The 20,603-nt window shown below is 46.0% G+C and overlaps 1 protein-coding gene across 7 annotated transcripts in view; it reads left to right on the top strand.

Moving 5' to 3' along the window:
• ATXN7L1 (ataxin 7 like 1) overlaps positions 1 to 20,603 on the top strand; it is a 270,423-nt gene that overhangs the window by 152,653 nt on the left and 97,167 nt on the right. Inside the window, exon 1 of one of the 7 annotated variants that reach the window (XM_063668429.1) lies at positions 15,214 to 15,279. The exons of the other annotated variants lie outside the window; for them this stretch is intronic. The gene's annotated coding sequence lies outside the window, so the exon portion shown is untranslated. Of the gene's footprint in view, positions 1 to 15,213; positions 15,280 to 20,603 lie in introns of those variants that run through there. 7 annotated transcript variants of the gene reach the window in all.

Below are 20,603 nucleotides of genomic sequence, written 5' to 3'. Positions count from 1 at the left end.
AAACAGGCAAAACAAAAAGGGTTTTGACCTCGCTCTGCTGCCTTCACAAGGGAAGAGGCTGCAGGGCTGTGGCGCTGTCTTGGTGTGTACCAACCTGAAACACATGGGCTTTGACGCAAAGTGCACATACGGGGGCCAGGAGCAGGGTGGGCAGCCTCATCTTAAATTCTTTGTGGCCTCTCTCCCTTTGGCTAGTGTGTTTTTTAAAGGATCCATTCAGGATCTGTTGAGTCTTCCATAACATCATAAAACTGTGGGATTTTAGAGCTGCAAAAGACCTAAGTGTGATTCAATCCAACTTCCCACCCTTTTTCATTTATAATAATAACAGCTGCTGTCTGTTGAATAATATAAATACTAAATATTTATTGAATACATACTGTGTGCCAGGAAGTTTTCTAAGCGCTTGATATGTATTCACATATTTAGTCATCACAGCAATACTTTGCAATAGGAACTCTCAATACTTCCAATTTGTAGATGAAGAAAGTGAGGCATACAGAGAAAAGGAACTTGACCAAAGACTAACAGCTAGAAAGTGGCAGAACCAGGATTCAAACCCAGGTGTGTCTAACCCCGAGCCCTCTTAGCCCCTCTGCTTTGCAGAGACCCCAGTATGAAATGATACACCCCACGTCATGCATCCAAAGAGTGAGGGCATCGAGACCCAGAACCACACTCCCTAAAAACTGGCAGTGGTGCTGTACATTTTTTAAAATAGATAGGGTCTTGCTATGTTGCCCAGGCTGGTCCTAAACTCTTGACTCCAAGCAATCCTCCCTCCTCAGCCTCCCAAGTTGCTGGAATTATAGGTGCACACCACTACACCTGGCTTATATCTTATTTTATTTTATTTTATTTTATTTTATTTTATTTTATTGAGCCGGAGTCTCACCCTGTCACCCAGGCTGGAGTGCAGTGGTGTGATCTCGGCTCACTGCAACCTCCACTTCCCTGGTTCGAGCAATTCCTCTGCCTCAGCCTCCCGAGTAGTGGGGATTACAGGCACATGCCACCACGCCCAGCTAATTTTTTTGTATTTTTTTTTAGTAGAGATGGGGTTTCACCATGTTGGCCAGACTGGTCTCGAACTCCTGACCTCAGGCAATCCACCCACCTCAGCCTCCCAAAGTGCTGGGATTAAAGGCGTAAGCCACAGCTCAACATTTTTTTTTTTTTTTTTTTTTAAGGCAGAGTCTCACTCTGTTGCCCAGGCTGGAGTGCAGTGGCACGATCTTGGCTCACTGCAACCTCCGCCTCCCAATTCAAGCAATTCTCATGCCTCAGCCTTTTGAGTAGCTGGAACTATAGGCCTGTACTGCCATGCCCAACTAATTTTTGTAGTTTGAGTAGAGAACGGAGTTTCATCATGTTGGCCAGGCTGGTCTTGAACTCCCGACCTCAGGTGATCTGCCTGCCTTGGCCTCCAAAGTGCTGGAATTACAGCCGTGAGCCACCATGCCTGGCCTTTGTATCTTCTTAATATGGACCCAACTTTAACTGTGAGGGCACACACAGGCATGCACATGCATGCACGTGCACACACATAGTCCCAGCCCTGCCCTCAGCCTGTCTTCATGATGTCTGAGGGCATGGTAGTACCAGTGATGAGTTACAATGCATTTTGAAGCCACTGTGAAGAGCAGGTTATATGATGAAGTAAAGTTACCACTACCAGTAAACAATGCAGTTGGGACATGCAACTAAATTAGAACCAAACTGTTAACCTATGTCTGCGCATACACACACTCACTCACTCACACACACACCCTTCTTAAAAAGAGAGCACTGGTCCCTCCCAAGAGAAAACTAGCTTAGAGGTGGGAGTTTAGGAGGAAGACCCCATTGTATTTCAATTAGGCTACCCTATTCTCATTCATGTCAAAAGTTTCTCAAAAGAGTTTGGTCTGAGAGAAGCAGCCACAGGAGGCCTCCGCTGGCCATGCTGTCTCCAGCTGAGGAGCTAGCAGCAGGGAAAGCAGAGCCCTGTGGGCCATGTCCCTGGGCAGAGCAGCCAGGCTGAGGCTGCCACCAGCCCTTGGGAATTCTTCCAAGCTTTCATCTGGGATGGTCCTCCTCTCAGGTCTAGGGTGTTCACAATTTTTACAAAACGAGATCACAAAGGAATGACACCCAAGTTAGTGCAAGCCTCGTACTGTCCCCTTGTCCCCGACCAGAGCCCTGGGAGGAGACCACTCCCCATGTGGCAAAGCCTCAGGCGTGGCTGTGAGCATCTGTAAGAGCGGGATGCAGGCACAGCAGAGCAGTGCCTCAGCTGGCCTGTGCAGAGCGTTCTGAGCCTCAGAACACTGTGATTAGTTATGAGCTGCTCCAAGGCCGCTGTGCCGAATGGTCCAGGAATCCTTCCAGCAGCTCTGCTTAGCACCCTGTTGTCCCCCACCCAACCCTTTATTTTTTGAGTCAGGCCTTCAGTTTCTCCCCTTTTTCTGCCTCCCTCAAGGGAAGCTGGAAGCCATGATGGCCATGAACGGAGTCAGAGATTTGGGTGACTTCTGTGCCCTGTCACCCTGAAGCTCTGTCTTGTGTGCCCTCTCTCCTGTGCCAGCTGAGAGAGGTGCGGGGAAGATCCCCAGCCCTGGCCCTGTGAGTCCAGTCAGGGACCCCGTGTTCTGGGCCGGCCACTTCACACCCAGCAGCAACATTTGGTGTTGGGTGGTCGTGGTTGTTGCTGCTCAGCCTGTTGGGGTGGGTTCAGGGTCTCCTGGCTAGAATTTGTGTGGGATTAGAGGCAGGGCAGGGAAGCTGTGTGTGGTGCTGAGGGAAACTTCCTACAGCCCGAGGTCTGAAGAGAATGGAGAGGCCATAGGCAGGAAGTCCAGCAAGTAGCTTGGCCTGAGTGGAGGGAGGCAAAGCTTCCCTTGGGAGCACATCCCAAGGTGTGCTCAGCTCTGCCGGACAGGTAGAGTGCCCTGGAATTTTCCAGTGGATACCCAGAAGACACCACCAACTCCTCTGCGGTAGAGAAGGAGCCAGGCACAGTGGCTCATACCTGTAATCCCAGCATTTTGGGAGGCTGAGGCTGGAGGATCGCTGAGCCTAGGAGTTCAAGACCAGCCTGGGCAACATATTGAGACCCCGTCTCTACCAAAAATAATAAAGCCAGCCTGGGCAATGTAATGAGACCTCATCTCTACAATAATTTTTTTAAAAATTAGCTGGGCATGGTGGCACATGCCGGTAGTCCCAACTACTCGGGAGGCTGAGGTGGGAGAATCACTTGAGTTTGGGAGGCAGAGGTTGCAGTGAGCTGTGATCACAACACTGCACTCCAATCTAAGCAACAGAGCAAGACCCTGTCTCTGAATGAATGAATGAACGGTACCTAGCACTAACCCAGGCAAGAGGCAGTGTTAGTTCTGTCTGTTCAAGTCTGCACTCTGCAGATATGAAAGAATTAACCACCTGCACTAGGGAAAGCTGTCCAGAGAGGTAACTGACCCAAGGGCTATACCAAGATCAAGATTTCAGGCTTCCTACCTGGTACTCAGACTATTTAAAGAAGCAAGAAGCACACTCCAGGCTCCAGATCCAAGACTATGCCACCAAGCTTCTTATTAAGATGTCACTGGGCTTTGGTAGTTAAAGGGGCCAGAGACGTTTAAAGGATTATATGATCACTTGGGTTTTGGAAGAATCCAAAGTGGGGTCACGGCTGAAGAGAGGCCTCCTTTCCTAGGCCCTGGCAGTGCAACCTTTAAATGCATTATTCGCTGGCCCCTTCACAGCTGGATCTTTCTGTTCCCTGCGCTTGCTGAAAAGCAGAAATCTACTTCAAAAGGAATGCTCACTCCTTTTGCCCCTGCTTTTTCTGCAAGTGGTGAGTTTTTATCTGTCTTCTGTTTATGGAGCTGCCAAATCTTAACCCTTCCCATTTCCACTGTGGGCTCCAGGTACACCCCCTATTTGAATAGGTATCAGATTTCCCCAAAGCAAAAGCTAATCATTCCTAGGCTTAGTCCGCTTCTCTGAGAAGGCCAAGAGCCCTGACCTCATTCTCTGTGCTGGCTCCTGCTGCAGTTATGAGGAAGCTGTGAGATATGTCCCTGGGGTACAGTTAGCACAGCAGGGGGCTAGGGAATCTCAACCCAGTGAACCAAGAGACAAGGTTATACATGAGTTTAGGAAGCCAGAAAGACCCAAAGCCCCAAGTAGGAAGTTTCTATAAGGAAACCCTTACACTATAAGGCCTTACACAAATATCTGGGATAATGATTTTATCAACTACCCACATCCCCTTGAGAGGACTTCATGAGGGTCCTTGAACTAGACCCTGTAGGGAAGGGGCTACTCTGTGGGAGCCTCCCAGACTGATGTGGAGAAGGGTGCTCCCAGGAGGAAAATCAAGGTGCTGTTACTGGAAGAAGAGAAGAAGGGGGATGGACGCTGAGTGGGCCAAGATCACAAATGCTCCCCTCACCCATCCAGGCCTCTTTCTCTTTCCTTTGCTTCCCTTCATTTATCTGTTCTTCAGCTCCTGCTCACAAAAGGACAGAAGAATCATTCCATTTTAATAGGTACAGTCTGTGAGGCTGGTGGCCACTGTAAACTGGTCTGTTTCCTAGTCTTGCTCATCCTGGAATCAGGATGTAACAGGGAAACACAACAAGCCCCTTGCTTCCCGGCTGCTGTTCATCACCTGTTTGTGATGTCTTCCTGTGCCTGGAACAGGTGCTTCTCTCCTAAACTGGGAGGCCCTCCCAACAAGATAAATCCTCTCTCCCAAGCCTGCCCTCCCATGCTGTAACCTTCTCTTGGCTTCTGTTTTTTTCTGAACTTCCTGTTCTATTTTTGAACAATCATAGCCTGGACCCAGGCCTTGGCAGACAAAGAGCCCATGTGAATGGTAGACATCTGACCTGAATACCTGACCTGTGATTAGTAACCTGGGTTGGCCCCAAGCTGAAGGTGGTTCCATGCCTCCATCAGTTGTCACCCTCCACCCTTCCAACCTGGCTGGCCACATTTTTTCTCCTGCCGTCAACTGCAGAGATGCAAACTGTGTGTGAAGAGGTGATTCCCTGCCTGGGAGGTTTCAGGGTTATCTGTGTCTGCCTCTCCCAGGAGCCTCCAGGCAAACACACCAAAAGGTAGATATGACCCTGCCTCTTTGGAACAGTGAGTAGAGCAAACTGCTGTGTTGTGGCTTCCTTAAATATGCCTTAATCCTGCCCATCCTGAAGGTGGAAGTGAATCCCATTTATATTGTTTTTTAGTGATCACTCAGCTCACTCCAATTGGCACCCAGGAACTCGGAATTCGGACTGCTTATTTGCTGGCTCCAATTCTGCAAAACACCCTGCCTTCCCTGTGGCTACTGGGGTTGGACAGTGCCCACGTGCACTTTCTTTCCCACTCAGGTATCCTATAGCTGATTAACCGGGAAGGTGTGGGGCTACCTAGCATAGCTACAGGACTCGATCCAAGATGCCACTCTATCATGATTTGTATGGCTGGTGTTTTCTTATTGTTGCTGTTGTTTTAAAAGGGGAGAGGTTTTGACACAGAATTATTTTATCTAATTTACCATTCACTGCCCCTTCCATTTCCTCTGCCTTACCAAAAAAATGTTTTAATGCTTTTGATGATATTAACTATTTCATAGTTGTCTTAAGAAACAGTTATAGTTTTCAACTTCTAATTTAAAAATATTAATATTCTTACTATTACAAAAATTCTTATAGATTAATGAGAAAAAATATACTAATTAGAGAATGGGTAGGAACAGGCAAAAGGGAAGAAATTCAAGTGAAAACATTGAATTTCGGGTGAAACATTTTCACCTGAAAAATGTTCAACCTCACTGGCAGTTAAGAACAAAAGTTACAACAATCAGATAGTAGTTTTTACTTATGAAAATGACAAGTGTTTAGAAATTACTGTAATACCCAGTGGTCGTGAGGAAAAAGCAAAGCAGACTTTCCGTCAAGCTGCTGGTTATGTAAATTGGGGCTCCCTTCATGTTGGGCATTTGACTAGATGTATCAAGGACCTGGAACCAAAATTTCTGCTTCTCAGAATTTATATAAAGTAAATAAATCAAATTGTGTACAAGCATGCCTTTAAGGGATATCCACTCCAGGATTATCCATAATAGCAAAAAATTGCAACCAATATGAATAACAAACAATACAGGCTACAGAGTAGCCTCTAAAGTAATCTTTTAAAAAATATTTTAGGCCAGGCATAGTGGCTCATGTCTGTAATCCCAGCACTTTGAGAGGCCGAGGTGGGTGGATCACGAGGTCGCGAATTCGGGACCAGCCTGACTAACATGGCGAAACCGCGTCTCTACTAAAAATACAAAAATTAGCCGGGCGTGGTGGCGCGCACCTATAATCCCACGTACTCAGGAGGCTGAGGCAGGAGAATCAGTTGAACCCAGGAGGTGGAGGTTGCAGTGAACTGATATCACGCCACTGCCCTCCAGCCTGGGCAACAGAGCGAGACTCCATCTCAAAAAAAATAATAAATTTATAACATGAAAAAATGTTTATAATGTGAAAAGTGAGGGGAAACAGCATTTAAAACAATGCTTACTATGATCACTTTTTTAAAATTATGTATGTATCTGTGTATTTTTAACTGAAATGGTATGGTGACTGTGGGTCATTTTTAGTTTCTTCCTCATTCATGTCTGAATTTTCTAAAATCTTTATCATACACTTATCATTTTAATAATTAGATTTTTTTAATTTTCTTTTTTTGTTTTTCATTTATTTTTTTTGAGACAGAGTCTTGCTTTGTTATCCAAGCTAGAGTGCAGTGGTGCTATCATGGCTCACTGCAGCCTTGACTTCCTGGGCTCAACTGATCCTCCTGCCTCACCCCCTCAAGTAGCTGGGACTGCAGGTGCATGCCACCATACCTGGCTAATTTTTGTACTTTGTGTGTGTGTGTGTGTGTGTGCAGAGATAGGTTTTTGCCATGTTGCCCAGGCTGGTCTGGAACTCCTGGACTCAAGCAGTCTGCCCACCTAGGTCTCCCAAAGTGCTGGGATTATGAGCATGAGCCACCACACCTGGAACTTTTTGTAATTTTAAAAAACAGAGAACCACAGGGCCAGAGTTAAGGTACAAGAGAACTCACTTTTGTTTGGTATGGTTTTGTTTTTCTGCGCCAGAATCTAAAAAGATCAGAAAACAACTGGGCCCCCATATGAAATAGTCTGTCTCTGCAGAGGTCTCCAAATGCTGAGGGAAGAATGAGAAGATGAGGTCTGCTCAGTTTTCTATTTTGCCACCTGCACCCTTTTATTGAAATTTTGTATTACAGATATGAAGAGTAACTACTGACATCTCCCAGTGGGATTTTCATTTATATAATGAAATATATAATAAGTATATAATGAATTTATATAAATGAAGTATATAGTATGACTTTTTTCTTCATCTTTGGAAGAAAATTCCTTAAATTCTACTTGTACCTTCTCCTCCAGATTGAAAAACAGACTAATAATGGCTTAGGACAGATTTGGCCTCAGATGACTTAAGTAATAATGACATAAATGCCCCCTGAAGTTCCTCCTTCTTCTCCAACACCATCTTTTTTTTATTTTCCCATCCCCACCCCACCCCAGCTTTTTTTGGAGGGTAGTGGTTCCTTTTCTTTGCGTATACCTTAAGCCTGCTGGTGCCAATTAGGATGCTCCAGTCACAGCAAGTGTGAAGAACTGCTTCCTCCAACGTATCCATATGCCCAGAAATGGAGGATTGGTTTGACTCAAAGGACTGAAATGTCACTGCAGAATTTGGTCTGTGCTTGCAGCCAGTTTTTCACCACCACTGTCATTTCTCCACCTCTGGGGTATGCAGTGGGGGTACATTTTTAATGACATGCCACTAGTCACAGTTTTACCAGGTATAGTTGAGTCACAGAGATGAGAACAAAACTATCGCTTAAATGTGAATTTCCTTGGTCCCTGAGTGAGCACCCCTACCCACAGTTTGAAGACATTTGAGCATGTGCTCCAAGTGACTATCTACAGAAATGCCTTTAGACATTGTTTAGATAGCACACCACTCCAGTTATCCAGGAGGGTAGCTGCCTTATTCTTTTTGACAGCTATTCGCTTGGCTTGGCAGCCAAAGGAATTCAAGATTCATGCTGTTGTAAAGCATGCTAGGAAAGGACATGAATTTTAGAAAACAGGGAAGCTCTGAGGAAGTACCGAGGCTGCTATTTACAGAGTCTTTCCTGGGTGCTAGATATGGAGCACAGCACTTTACCTAGTTATCTCACTTCATGCTCACATGAACTCTGGGAGTAAGATAGTATACTTCCATTCTCCACATGAGGAAGGTGAGGCTCAGAGAAGTTAAGTTCTTTGCCCAAAATTTCCAAGCTTGTACCTTCTGCTGGAGCTGGTTTTGAGCCCACACCTGATCTCTTTCTGATATACCAAGCTGCCTCCCAGGGCTTATGCTAAGCAGTGAAGTCTATACTTCAGGTTATACTTATGGTCTTACTACTATTGTAATAAGACCTGTCCTGTGTGGCATCCAGGACCCATGGGTGACATGGACAGCCTTGGATCCTAGACACCACACATGCACCCTCAAGAAACCCCAGTCAGGAGGTCTCAGAGGGCTTCTAGGGTAACCCTTAGGATCCATGCAATTTACTGGTGCCCCACAGCAAGAAGTTATCCAGGGGGGCTGAGGCAGGCAGATCACCTGAGGTCAGGAGTTCACAATCAGCCTGGCCAACATGGTGGAAACCCCTGTCTCTACTAAAAATACAAAAATTAGCTGTGTTTCATGGTGGGCACCTGTAATCCCAGCTACTCAGAAGGCTGAGGCACGAGAATTGCTTGAATGCAGGAGGCAGAGATTGCAGTGAGCCAAGATGGTGCCACTGCACTCCAGCGTGGGCGACAGAGCGAGACTCCGTCTCAAAAAAAAAAAAAAAAACAAAAGCAAAAAAGAAGAAGCTATCCAGATGCCCGTTAGCTCTTCTGCCCAGAGGTATATGAGAGCTCTGGGTACCTCCCTGTCCCTCAGGGGACCCAGGGATTCAAGAACTGACCTGGACAGGATCTCAAAACTTCTGACTCAAAACTGTAATATGTATTATAATATTACTATAGTAATATGGTCTTATTATTGTTGGCCTGGCCTGGGAAATAAGCTTCCCTCAGGGATGTCTCTAGTATAGGTATATTCAGCATATAGCAAAATCATCCAAGGAGCTTGTAAAGCGCAGATTCCTGGACCCACCCCTGAGATTCCCATTCAGCCGGTTGAGAGGGTGGGGCATTTCCTGCCAGGAGGCACTGATGCCTCCAATCCAGAGCTGTGGGCTCCATCTGGAATAACACTGCCCTAGTGTGCCCTGCAGGGGCGGCAATAGAGAGTGAAGGTTCAGTCGTGTAGCATTTGGATTGAAATTCTGACCCTGCCAATTAGTGGGTGGCTTGGGGAAGCTACTTAGCCTCTCTGGGCTTGCTTACTCATCTTAAAAATAAGGATTTAAAGAGCAGCTACTATATAGAGTTGTGGGGATTAGATGAGCTAAGCCATGTGAAGTATTTCAAATGGATAGTTCTTAATCAGGGTTTGCTTTTATTAGCAACACATGGAACCACGATGTCCTGGAGTGGAGGAAAGTGTTCTGGCCTTGCAGTCAGAAGTTTTGAGATCCTGTCTAGGTCAGTTCTCAAATCTCTGGGTAGTCTGAGAGAGAGGGAGGTGCTCAGAGCCCTCATGTACCTCTGGGCAGAAGGGCTAATGGGCACCTGGGTAGCTTCTTGCTGTGGGGTACCAGAAAATTGCATGGATCTTAAGGCTTACCCTAGAGGCCCTCTGAGGCCTCCTGACTGGGGTTTCTTGAGGGTGCATGTGTGTCATCCAGGCCCCATGTCTGACATGGCTCAGGTTAGGAGCATGCCATGGGTGCCCTGAGCCAGCCAACCTACGGAGTCCTAACCTTTCCCCTTTGGGCCTTGAGTCACCCTTATTGCCACTCTGCCTGCTATAGTTTAAGGGCCTCAGGCCCTGCTTTTTTTTCCCTGCAGCTTTTTATTTAATGTCTATCTAGTAGAGCTCCACAAACCCACGTCATTTGGAAAGTAAGACAGAAACCTAACAGTTATCTTCAGGGCCCTCTCTGCAGTAGCCTGGGCCACTCCACCTACATTATTCCTGCAATGCATTGGGCTCTGGCACAGGCCAGACACATATACCACAGCCATTCCCCTCAGACCCCAGCCATGGTGGCACCCTATTCTGTAACAGCATCAGAATTTAGAGCCTGGCTGCACCAAGTGTGGTTCTCTGATCGGCTGCATCATCATCACCAGGCCCCATTTGATATGGTTTGGATATGTGTCCTCACCAAAATCTCATGTCAAATTGGAGGAGGGGCTTGGTGGGAGGTGACTGGATCATGGGGGTGAATTTCCCCCTTGCTATTCTTGCGATAGCAAGTGAGTTCTCACAAGATCTGATGATTTAGAAGTGTCTAGCACTTCCCCCTTCACTCTCTCTCCTGCTCTGCCACGGTAAGATGTGCTTGCTTCCCCTTTGCCTTCTGCCATGATTATAAATTTTCTGAGGCCTCCCAGTCATGCTTCCTGTTTAGCCTACAGAACTGTGAGTCAATTAAACCTCTTTTCTTCATAAATTGCCCAGTCTCAGGTAGTGCTTTATAGCAGTATGAGAATGGGCTAATACAGAAAATTGCTACCAGGAGTGAAACACTGCTGTAAAGATACCCGAAAATGTGGAAGCGAGTTTGGAACTGGATAACAGGCAGAGGTTGGAACAGTTTGGAGGGCTCAGAAGAAGACAAGAAGATGTGGGACAGTCTGGAACGTCCTAGAGACTTGTTGAATGGTTTTTGACCAAAATGCTGATAGTGATGTTGACAATGAAGTCCAGGCTGAGGTCTCAGATGGGAATGAGGAACTTCTTGGGAAGTGGAGCAAAGGTGACTCTTGCTATGCTTTAGCAAAGAGACTGGCAGCATTTCCCCCCTGCCCTAGGGATCTGTGGAACTTTGAACTTGAGAGAGATGATTTAGGGTATCTGGCAGAAGAAATTTCTAAGCAGCAAAGCATTCAAGATGTGACCTGGTTGTTTCTAAAAGTATATGCTCATATGCTGAACAAAGAGATTATCTGAAACTGGAACTTGTATTTAAAAGGGAAGCAGAGCATAAAAGTTTGGAAAATTTGCAGCCCAGCCATGTGGTAGAAAAGAAAAAGCCCTTTTTTCTGGGGAGAAATTCAAGCCTGCTATAGAAATTTGCATAAGTAAAGAGGAGCCGAATGTTAATAGCCAAGACAATGGGCAAGATGTCTCCAGGGCATTCCAGAGACCTTCACAGCAGCCCCTCCCATCACAGGCCCAGAGGCCTAGGAGGAAAAAATGGTTTTGTGGGCCAGGCTCAGGGTCCAGCTGCCCTGTGCAGCCTTGGGACATGGTGCCCTGCATCCTAGCCACTCCAGCTCCAGCCATAGCTAAAAGGGGCCAAGGTACACCTCAGGCAGTGGCTTCAAAGGGTGCAAGCCCCAAACCTCAAAGCGTGCAAGCCCCAAACCTCAGCAGCTTCCACATGATGTTGGGCCTGCATTTGCACAGAAGGCACGAGTTGAGGTTTAGGAACCTCCACCTAGATTTCAGAAGATGTATGGAAAATGCCTGGATGTCTAGGCAGAAGTCTGCTGCAGGGGCAGCGCCCTCAAGGAGAACCTCTACTAGGGCAGTGCAGAGGTGAAATGTGGGGTTGGAAGCCCCACACAAAGTCTGCACTGGGGCACTGCCTAGTGGAGCTGTGAGAAGAGGGCCACTGTTCCCCACCCCAGAATGGTAGATCCACCAACATCTTGCACCATGCGCCTGGAAGTGCCACAGGCACTCAACACCATGAAAGTAGCCGCAGGGGTTGTACCCCGCAGAGTCACCAGGGCAGAGCTGCCCAGGCCCTTAGGACCCCATTGCTTATGTCATTGTTGCCTGGATGTGAGATGTGGAGTCAAAGGGGATTATTTTGGAGCTTTAAGATTTAATGACTGCCCTACTAGGTTTCAGACTTGCATGGGGCCTGTTGCCCCTTTGTTTTGGCCAATTTCTCCCATTTAGAGCAAGAACATTTACCCAATGCCTGTACCCCCAATGTATCTTGGAAGTAACTAACTTGTTTCTGATTTTACAGACTCACAGGTAAAAGGGACTTACCTTGTCTCAGATGAGACTTCTGGACTGTAGACTTTTGAGTTAATGGCTGAAATGAGTTAAGTCTGGGAAACTGTTGAGAAGGGATAATTGTATTTTGCAATGTGAGAAGGACATGAGATTTGGGAGGGGCCAGGGGCAGATGATATGGTTTGGATTTGTGTCCCCATCCGAATCTCATGTTGAATTGGAGGAGGGGCCTAGTGGGAGGTGATTGGATCATGGGGATGGGTTTCCCCTTGCTGTTTGATAATGGTTTGGCTGTGTGTCCCCACCCAAATCTCACCTTGAATTGTAATAATCCCCACATGTCAAGGGCAGGACCAGTTGGAGATAATTGAATCATGGGGGCGGTTTCCCCTGTGCTGTTCTCATGATAGTGAATAAATTCTCATGAGATCTGATGGTTTTATATGGGTTCCCCCTTTGCTTGGCTCTTATTCTCTTTCTTTGCCTGCTGCCATCCACGTAAGACGTGACTTGCTCCTCCTTGCCTTCTCCAGCCATGTGGAACTGTAAGACCATTAAACCTCTTTCTTTTGTAAATTCCCAGTCTCGGGTATGTCTTTATCAGCAGCATGAAAATGGACTAATACACTGTTCTTGTGATAGTGAATGAGTTCTCACAAGATCTGATGGTTTAAAAGTGTGTGGCACTGGCCAGGCGTGGTGGCTCATGCCTGCAATCCCAGCACTTTGGGAGGCTGAGGCAGGTGGATCACGAGGTCAGGAGATTGAGGCCATCCTGGCTAACACAGTGAAACCACATCTGTACTAAAAAAATACAAAAAAAAATTAGCCAGACATGTTGGCAGGCGCCTGTAGTCCCAGCTACTCAGGAGGCTGAGGCAGGAGAATGGCATGAACCCAGGAGGCAGAGCTTGCAGCGAGCCGAGATCACGCCACTGCACTCCAGCCTGAGTGACAGAGCGAGACTCCATCTCAAAAAAAAAAAAAAAAGTGTGTGGCACCTCCCTCTTCACTGTTTCTCTCTCCTGCTCCTCCATAGTAAGACATGCTTGCTTCCCCTTCACCTTCTACCATGATTGTAAGTTTCCTGAGGCCTCCCAGTCATGCTTCCTGTTAAGCCTGTGGAACTGTGAGTCAATTAAACCTCTTTTCTTCATAAATTACCCAGTTTCAGGTAGTGCTTGATAGCAGTGTGAGAATGGACTAATATATCATCCCTGATTGTTTTAAGATGCAAACTTTGACCAGGCACAGTGGCTCATGTCTGTAATCCCAACACATTGGGAGGCCAAGGCAGAAGGATCACTTGAGTCCAGGAGTTCAAGACCAGCCCTGCCTCTACAAAAGAAAAATTAGCCAGGTGTGGTGACATACACCTGTAGTCCCAGCTACTCAGGAGGCTGAGGTGGGAGGATCACTTGAGCCCAAGAGATGAAGGCTGCAGTGAACTATAATTGCACCACTGCACTACAGTCTGTGCAACAGAATGAGACTCTGTATCAAAAAAAAAAAAAAAGCAAAGCAAGCTTTATTATTATTTGGGTACGGGGAAACCAGGAGATCAGGAGATGGCTGCCATTGAAATGATAATTCGTTATTCACACTTCCCAAGAGAAGGGGGCACACCACACCTCAGAGCCACAGAAGGAAGCACCAGGAGTGCTTAGGAGGCACAGGAAATGAGAGAAAATGTAGGCAAGCCTTTCTGGTGGTTTCCACAGGAAAGAATTGGCTAGGCAGAGTAACCCAGTTCAGGATTGGCTAGTTTGAATAATCTCAGCAGGTTCTAGGGTAGAAAGCCTGTCTTTAGTTGTCTGGTACCTAACCCTGGGGTGATTAGGGAAGGGGTCTAGTGGTCTGGATTGTAAGAGCCAGACAATAGAGGTGGTTGGGGTGTGGGCTTCCGGTTAGTTGGTCTGCATATATACTCCTACTTGTAGGTGCGTCCTTTACAATCTCTAGGAATTCGCTGGCCCTGAGAAGAGCAGTCTCCCCAGGTTAAGCAAGGCCCTACGAAGTCAAAGCACTGGAAATATAGAAAAAAAAATTCTTTTTTTTGTGAGACAGAGTTTCACTCTTGTTGCCCATGCTGGAGTGCAATGGCACTATCTCGGCTCACTGCAACCTCCGCTTCCTGGGTTCAAGCGATTCTCCTGCCTCAGCCTCCCAAGTAGCTGGGATTATAGGCACCCACCACCACGCCCATCTAATTTTTTGTATTTTTAGTAGAGACGAGGTTTCACTGTGTTGGCCAGCCTGGTCTCTAACTCCTGACCTCAGGTGATCCACCCACCTCGGCCTCCCAAAGTGCTGGGATTACAGGTATGAGCAAATACGCCAGAAATAAGAAAAATTTTTAAAAGGCATGATTAAAATACATTGACCTACAGAATAAGAATTTGCATTTTAACAAGAGTCTGGAGTCATTAACGTTTGAGAACCACTGCTCTAGGGCACTACTCTCTGATGTTCTGAATTGGGTCTGCTATAAGCAACATTTGTCCTAAGACATTCTGTATACAAATAGGGACAGTGACTATGGTTTTGTGAGACTATGTACACCAAAACAAGTCTAAAATCTTAAATGGAAAGCAAAAGAAGAATGTCCCAGAATATTAGCAATGCCTTCCATTTCTTAGGCATATGCTAATAATAGTCTTTTGATTGTTACTAATGAATGGTACAGCAGTCTTAGATATTATACAAACAGATGATACTACTTTCTATAACAGAACTTATTTGAAAGGAAGGAACTTACCACCTCATCAGTGAATAGAGATAAAAGCCAACATTTTTAACCCATTTCACATGGGAAAATTGATCAGTTAATTATCCAATGAAATCCTAGTTTCCTACATTTCCAAATAAGTTGTGCTCCGTTTTATTTTAATGGGGCAAAAATATTTCTCTGGACGACTCATCTGACTTATATTTGTCTTCACCCCTAGAAACTGCTTTAGAAGGAGCCCTTACTGGCCCACTCAACTTGGAGAGGCTGTTGTATTGAGGAAGAGAGGAAGAGGAACAAGAGCCAAATGTGGGTGCCTCACAGAATCACAGTGCTTGGAAATAAGGGGACCATTGAAATCATTCAATATAATCCCTCATTTTAAAGGTAGGGACACTGAGGCCCAAGAGGTTAGTAACTCGCATGAGGTTCTGTGATCCTTTGATGCATTCACGAACAATACCCAGGCCTCTGGGTCCACAGCCAACTGTTCTCCATGACACTGTGGAGTTTTCTCCTCCTTCTTCCTCCCTTCTCACTTCAGCAGAGCACGTCCTTCCTCTTAGATCAGAGATAAAATACTTCGCGCCCAGTCTGGCAGTGCTGACAACAGCAGCCACGTATTTTATTTCTTTGCTTTATTTATTTATACCCATCTTTGTTGCAAAAGGATTTAAGGCCACTTATAAAGTTGCAAACAACAGAACAAGATAAAATAAATTTAAAATAAGTGAGAAAGATGAGACAAAGGAATAAGTAGCTTCACTGCAACTTTGCCCATTGCTCTCCTGTTAGAGCTGTTGAGCTTCTAGCCATTAAATCAGAGCGATGGGCAATGATTTCTGTACTCATGCGCTGTACTCAGCACTTCAGTGGATTTTTCTCCTGGGCTTGTTTTAGAGCCTCTCCCCTTTGTGATACAAATGCCCTTTTAGGTCACTTTGGGAAACATAGAAGTTCTCTGCAGGAGGTCATGTTCTCAGGGTGTGACCACAGTGGTGATAGGGTTGTTGCTGTGTTGTTGCTGTTTTAAGGCCAAGCAAGAGAAGAGAGCTAGTTCCTAACTAGAAACTTTAAGCTGTTGGAGCTGTCCAGAATCGATGACTTTCTTGGCTTCTTTGGTATGCCCTGCATACCAAAGGCTGTGAGGAGGAGGCTCAGACTGCAGCCAGGGTTCAGCCCATAGCCCAGCCTTCCCCCATCCCCTACTCATTCTTCATCTTTTTTGTACCATTTTGACCTCTACCCAAGCTCAGATCTCTTGATTCCGTGAGCCCATCTTCCTCGCTGCCTTGACTTCTTCATTCAAGGAACCAGTGCACCTTCTCTGCTCTCAGGACCTCCACTTCTTCCCACAAACAAGCCTTGGTCCAACTGGCTCATTGCTTCCTGTGTGCTGTCTAACTCCCTGGGCCTTGCCCCTTTAGAATTCAACCCACCCCCTTCATTGGGTGGCCTCTTCCATTTCTTCTAAGATGCTGCAAAATTAATCAAATCTAACTCCACCAGGAAGCCCAGTATTCATGATGGCTCTTACCACTAGAGATGTTTGGAAAATGTTCATTTGGGGGCTATTGTGGTAACTGGCATCCATTGGAGTAGAAGTGCTAAATGCTGTGCATTGCATGGAACAATTCCACCCAATGGAGAATTAACCCTCTTAAAATGCCAGGTGTGTTCCTGCTAATAAACACTGATAAAAGCACAAAGAAAACCTAACTATTTGCCATTGTACAATGGCATCAGACAGCCACACTGCAGATTTCTTGGTTGATGCCCAAGAGTTTAGTGGGAGGAAATCACTAAATTATTTTTATCTACATTTTGAAGGGGTCAGCCTATTCTGGGAATTGTTTTTCATTAGGCCAGAGTCCCACTGTTGGATTGAGCTATAGCTCTGCTCAGGTCATTTGTTGGTCTACATCGGGGACCTAGAAGCCGCAGAGTTGGTGAGTGCTCTATGAACTGCTAGTGCAGCCTGTCCTTGGGTGCTATCAGATCACCCCAGTCCCCAGAGGGGATGCTGGTGGCTGGCATAGTGATGGAGAACTGGCCACAAAGGAAAATCTTTCCAGAGGTTTGTTGTTTTTGTTTTCATTTTTTTTGGTGGTGGTGGTGTTGTTTTTTCCTGTAACAGGCAAAGGAGCAGAACACTCAGAATTAAATGGTCTGTTGTCTCATAAAAACCAACTATGTAATCCCAGCACTTTGGGAGGCCAAGGCAGGAGGATCACTTGAAGTCAGGAGTCCAAGACCAGCCTGGCCAACATGGTGAAACCCCATCTCTACTAAAAACACAAAAAAATTAGCCAGGCACGGTGATGCACGCCTGTAATCCCAGCTACTCCAGAGGCTGAGGCAGGAGAATCACTTGAACCCGGGAGGCAGAGGTTGCAGTGGGCTGAGATAGTGCCACTGCACTCCAGCCTGGGCAACAGGGTGATACTTCATCTCAAAAAAAAAAGACAAAAAAAAACAAAAAACAAAAACAACTATTATGCTCTTAAAGTTAAAAAATAAGCACAGTGGCTAAGAGAAATAATTAAGTTTAGCTAGCTCTCAGACCACTGCAGACTGCTGCCCACTGATCCCTGCATTTCTCTCTTGCCTTACTGTGGATTGGCTAATTATTTCCTGATTTATTCATTCATTATCTAACACACTTGGAGTGCCTGCTATGTACCAGTACTAAGAAAAAGTCCCTGACTTGGGCTCTTTATATGCGAAGAAGGGTGGCAAATCTATCTGTTACTACGGAGCCACATGCCAGGTGCTAAGGTGGAGGTGTGCTCAGTGGGTCCAGAGAGCAGACAGAAAGGGCTTCAGGTGAGACCTGGCAGAGGTTCAGGATAGCAGGGAATCTCCTAAGTATCCCAAATGCGCTAATGTTTGAACTAGATCCTGAAAGAAAACAAGGAGTTAACCAAGGTGAAGAACAAACGAGTGGACCAGGATTCCAGAGAAAGAACACTGTGCACCAAGCCACAGAGGCATGAAACAAAAGGCTCTCAGTTGTCTAGTGTGGCAAGTGGCAGGGGTGCATGGGGGGAGGGTGTCGGAGTGGTGCCCTGGAGACAGGGAGAGCTGCGACAGATTCCTGGGGACGGATTCTTCTGCAGCTCAAAGATAGGAGAGGCCCTTAGACATCCCTCAAGGCCACATGTCAATCAAAATAATTAAAAGTAAAAGAACCGGAAAGCAGGCTTATATATTCCAACATCCATCTAATTTTTCCCCCCAGAAAAGCTTTTGATAAAATAATATGAAGTGCCAAAAAGATGCGTGTGTTCAATAGCACAGCAGAAAGTGAATAGAGTAAAAGTAATAAAAAATACTCGGCCGGGCATGGTAGCTCACACCTGTAATCCCAGCACTTTGGGAGGCCAAGGCAGGTGGTTCACCTGAGGTTGGGAGTTCAAGACCAGCCTGGCCAACATGGTGAAACCCCGTCTCTACTAAAAATACAAAAATTAGCCAGGTATGGAGGCACGCACCTGTAAATCCCAGCTACTCGGGAGACTGAGGCAGGAGAATTGTTTGAACCCATGAGGCGGAGGTTGCAGTGAGCCAAGATCACACCTTTGCACTCCAGCCTGGGTGACAGGGCAAGACTCCGTCTCAAAATAAATAAATAAATAAATAAATAAATAAATAATAATCTCTACAAAACTGAGTTATTGCTAATTCTGGGTAGCACAGCACAGGAGAGCATGCTTGGGTTTGGAGTCTGACAGAACTGAGTGCAAGTCTTGGCTTTACTAACTTGGCTAATGCCACTGTACCAGCACTTTGGGAGGCCAAGGTGGGCAGATCACCTGAGGTTAGGAGTTTGAGACCAGCCTAGCCAACATGGTGAAACCCCATCTCTACTAAAAATACAAAAATTAGCCGGGTGTGATGGTACATGCCTGTAGTCCCAGCTACTTGGGAGGCTGAGGCACAAGAATCACTCGAACCCAGGAGGCGGGAGGTTGCAGTGAGTGGAGGTTGCAATGAGCTCAGATCGTACCACTGCACTCCAGCCTGGGCAACAGAGCAAGACTCTGTCTAAAAAAAAAAAAAAAAAAAAAAAAACATAAAACTTCTCTGGACATTGGTTTTCTCATCCAAACATGGGGGTGATGATACCAATCTCATTGCATTATTGTGTGAATTAAACAGTATCATCCCAGTGGTTTTTATTATTAGCCTGTTATTTGTTGCTTTTTGAAGTACTAACTTAATCGGGGCAAAGAACAGGTTGTGGTCTGTGCAGATCAGTTCTCATTAGCGGAATAAAGAACAATCACAGATTACAGTTAATAAACCAGATCTAGAAATGACAAAATTCTTTCCTATTTTATTCATTTGACAAATGTAAATTACACATTTCCTGTGGTCAGGCACTTCATGAGGCTTAGAGGAGTGAGCAAGACAGACCCTGTCTCTGCTTTCCTGAGGTTCAAAATCTGGTGATGTGGAAAATGTACTAAGGGATCCCTTCCTGAAGTCTACCCATTTCAGATTCACCGAGTGGCATGTTCGTTGTGGACCAACCTAAAGTGGTTGGGCCACATGGGCCTCTTGGGTTCTCTTTGGTAGGACACAGTTGCCAGCGTAAAAGGTTGTAAAAGATAGATGTGGTGAGGGTCAGCTTCTCCCGCACAACCTTGCAGTTGTGAATACCATGTGAATGCATGTGGGTATGAGACTGAATTCTGCCACAGATGCAGGCATTTATCAAACAAACGTTCATCGACAAGTAGAAACAAAACAGTTGATTCAGCTTGTTTGGGAAGCTTGACAAAGGCCCAGCCCTCTCTCCTTTGAGGTTTTCCAACCACACCTGACACGAAAGGTTCGCCCCAGGCAACTACAAGAATCCTCTAGAGAGGGGACACTGTTACACTGTTTTCCCAAAGCAGCATCATCCCCTCATAAACCATCCAGATTTGGTGGCTGGACACAGGGCAGCCTGGAGCACCGTCCCTGAAGGGACAGGCCTGGCTGGATTCTAATACCTGTTTATACAAGGGTGGTGAGTGTCTCTCAAGGTTTTGGCCAGGCTACATACCTTGAATACCGTTAATTGCACCAGTAAAAAGCCTGTTTCTAGCAGTGATTACACTAAGTCACAAGTTTCAACAATAAAACCCATTTTTTGTGTTCAGAATGTTGGACCAAATATGGATAACAGAAAAACTTAAACTGGCCACATTTGGAATGTGGCTCACTTTAATTAATACCAGTTGCCCAATCTAGACTTTGTATTCTTACTGCCTGCAAGCTGATGACCTGGAAATGTAAAGCCTAGACTAACTTCCACAAACAATAAAATACAAGTTATACTTAAGTACTTTTTTTTTTTTTTTTTTTTTGAGACGGAGTTTCGCTCTTGTTGCCCAAGCTGGAGTGGAATGACGGGATCCCGGCTCACCGCAACCTCTGCCTCCTGGGTTCAAGTGATTCTCCCTTCTGCAGCCCCCTGAGTAGCTGGGATTACAGACACCTGCCACCACGCCCAGCTAATTTTTCTGGGTTTTTTGTTTATTTGTTTGTTTTTGAGACAGAGTCTCGCTCTGTTGCCCAGGCTGGAGTGCAGTGGCAAGATCTCGGCTCACTGCAAGCTCCGCCTCCCGGGTTCACGCCATTCTCCTGCCTCAGCCTCCCAAGTAGCTGGGACTACAGGCGCACGCCGCCATGCCTTGCTAATTTTTTGTATTTTTAGTAGA

Source organism: Pongo pygmaeus, chromosome 6, assembly GCF_028885625.2.
Source record: "Pongo pygmaeus isolate AG05252 chromosome 6, NHGRI_mPonPyg2-v2.0_pri, whole genome shotgun sequence".
Taxonomy (NCBI): domain Eukaryota; kingdom Metazoa; phylum Chordata; class Mammalia; order Primates; family Hominidae; genus Pongo; species Pongo pygmaeus.
Note: the sequence above shows the minus strand (reverse complement) of the source record. Positions and strands in the feature narration are given on the sequence as shown.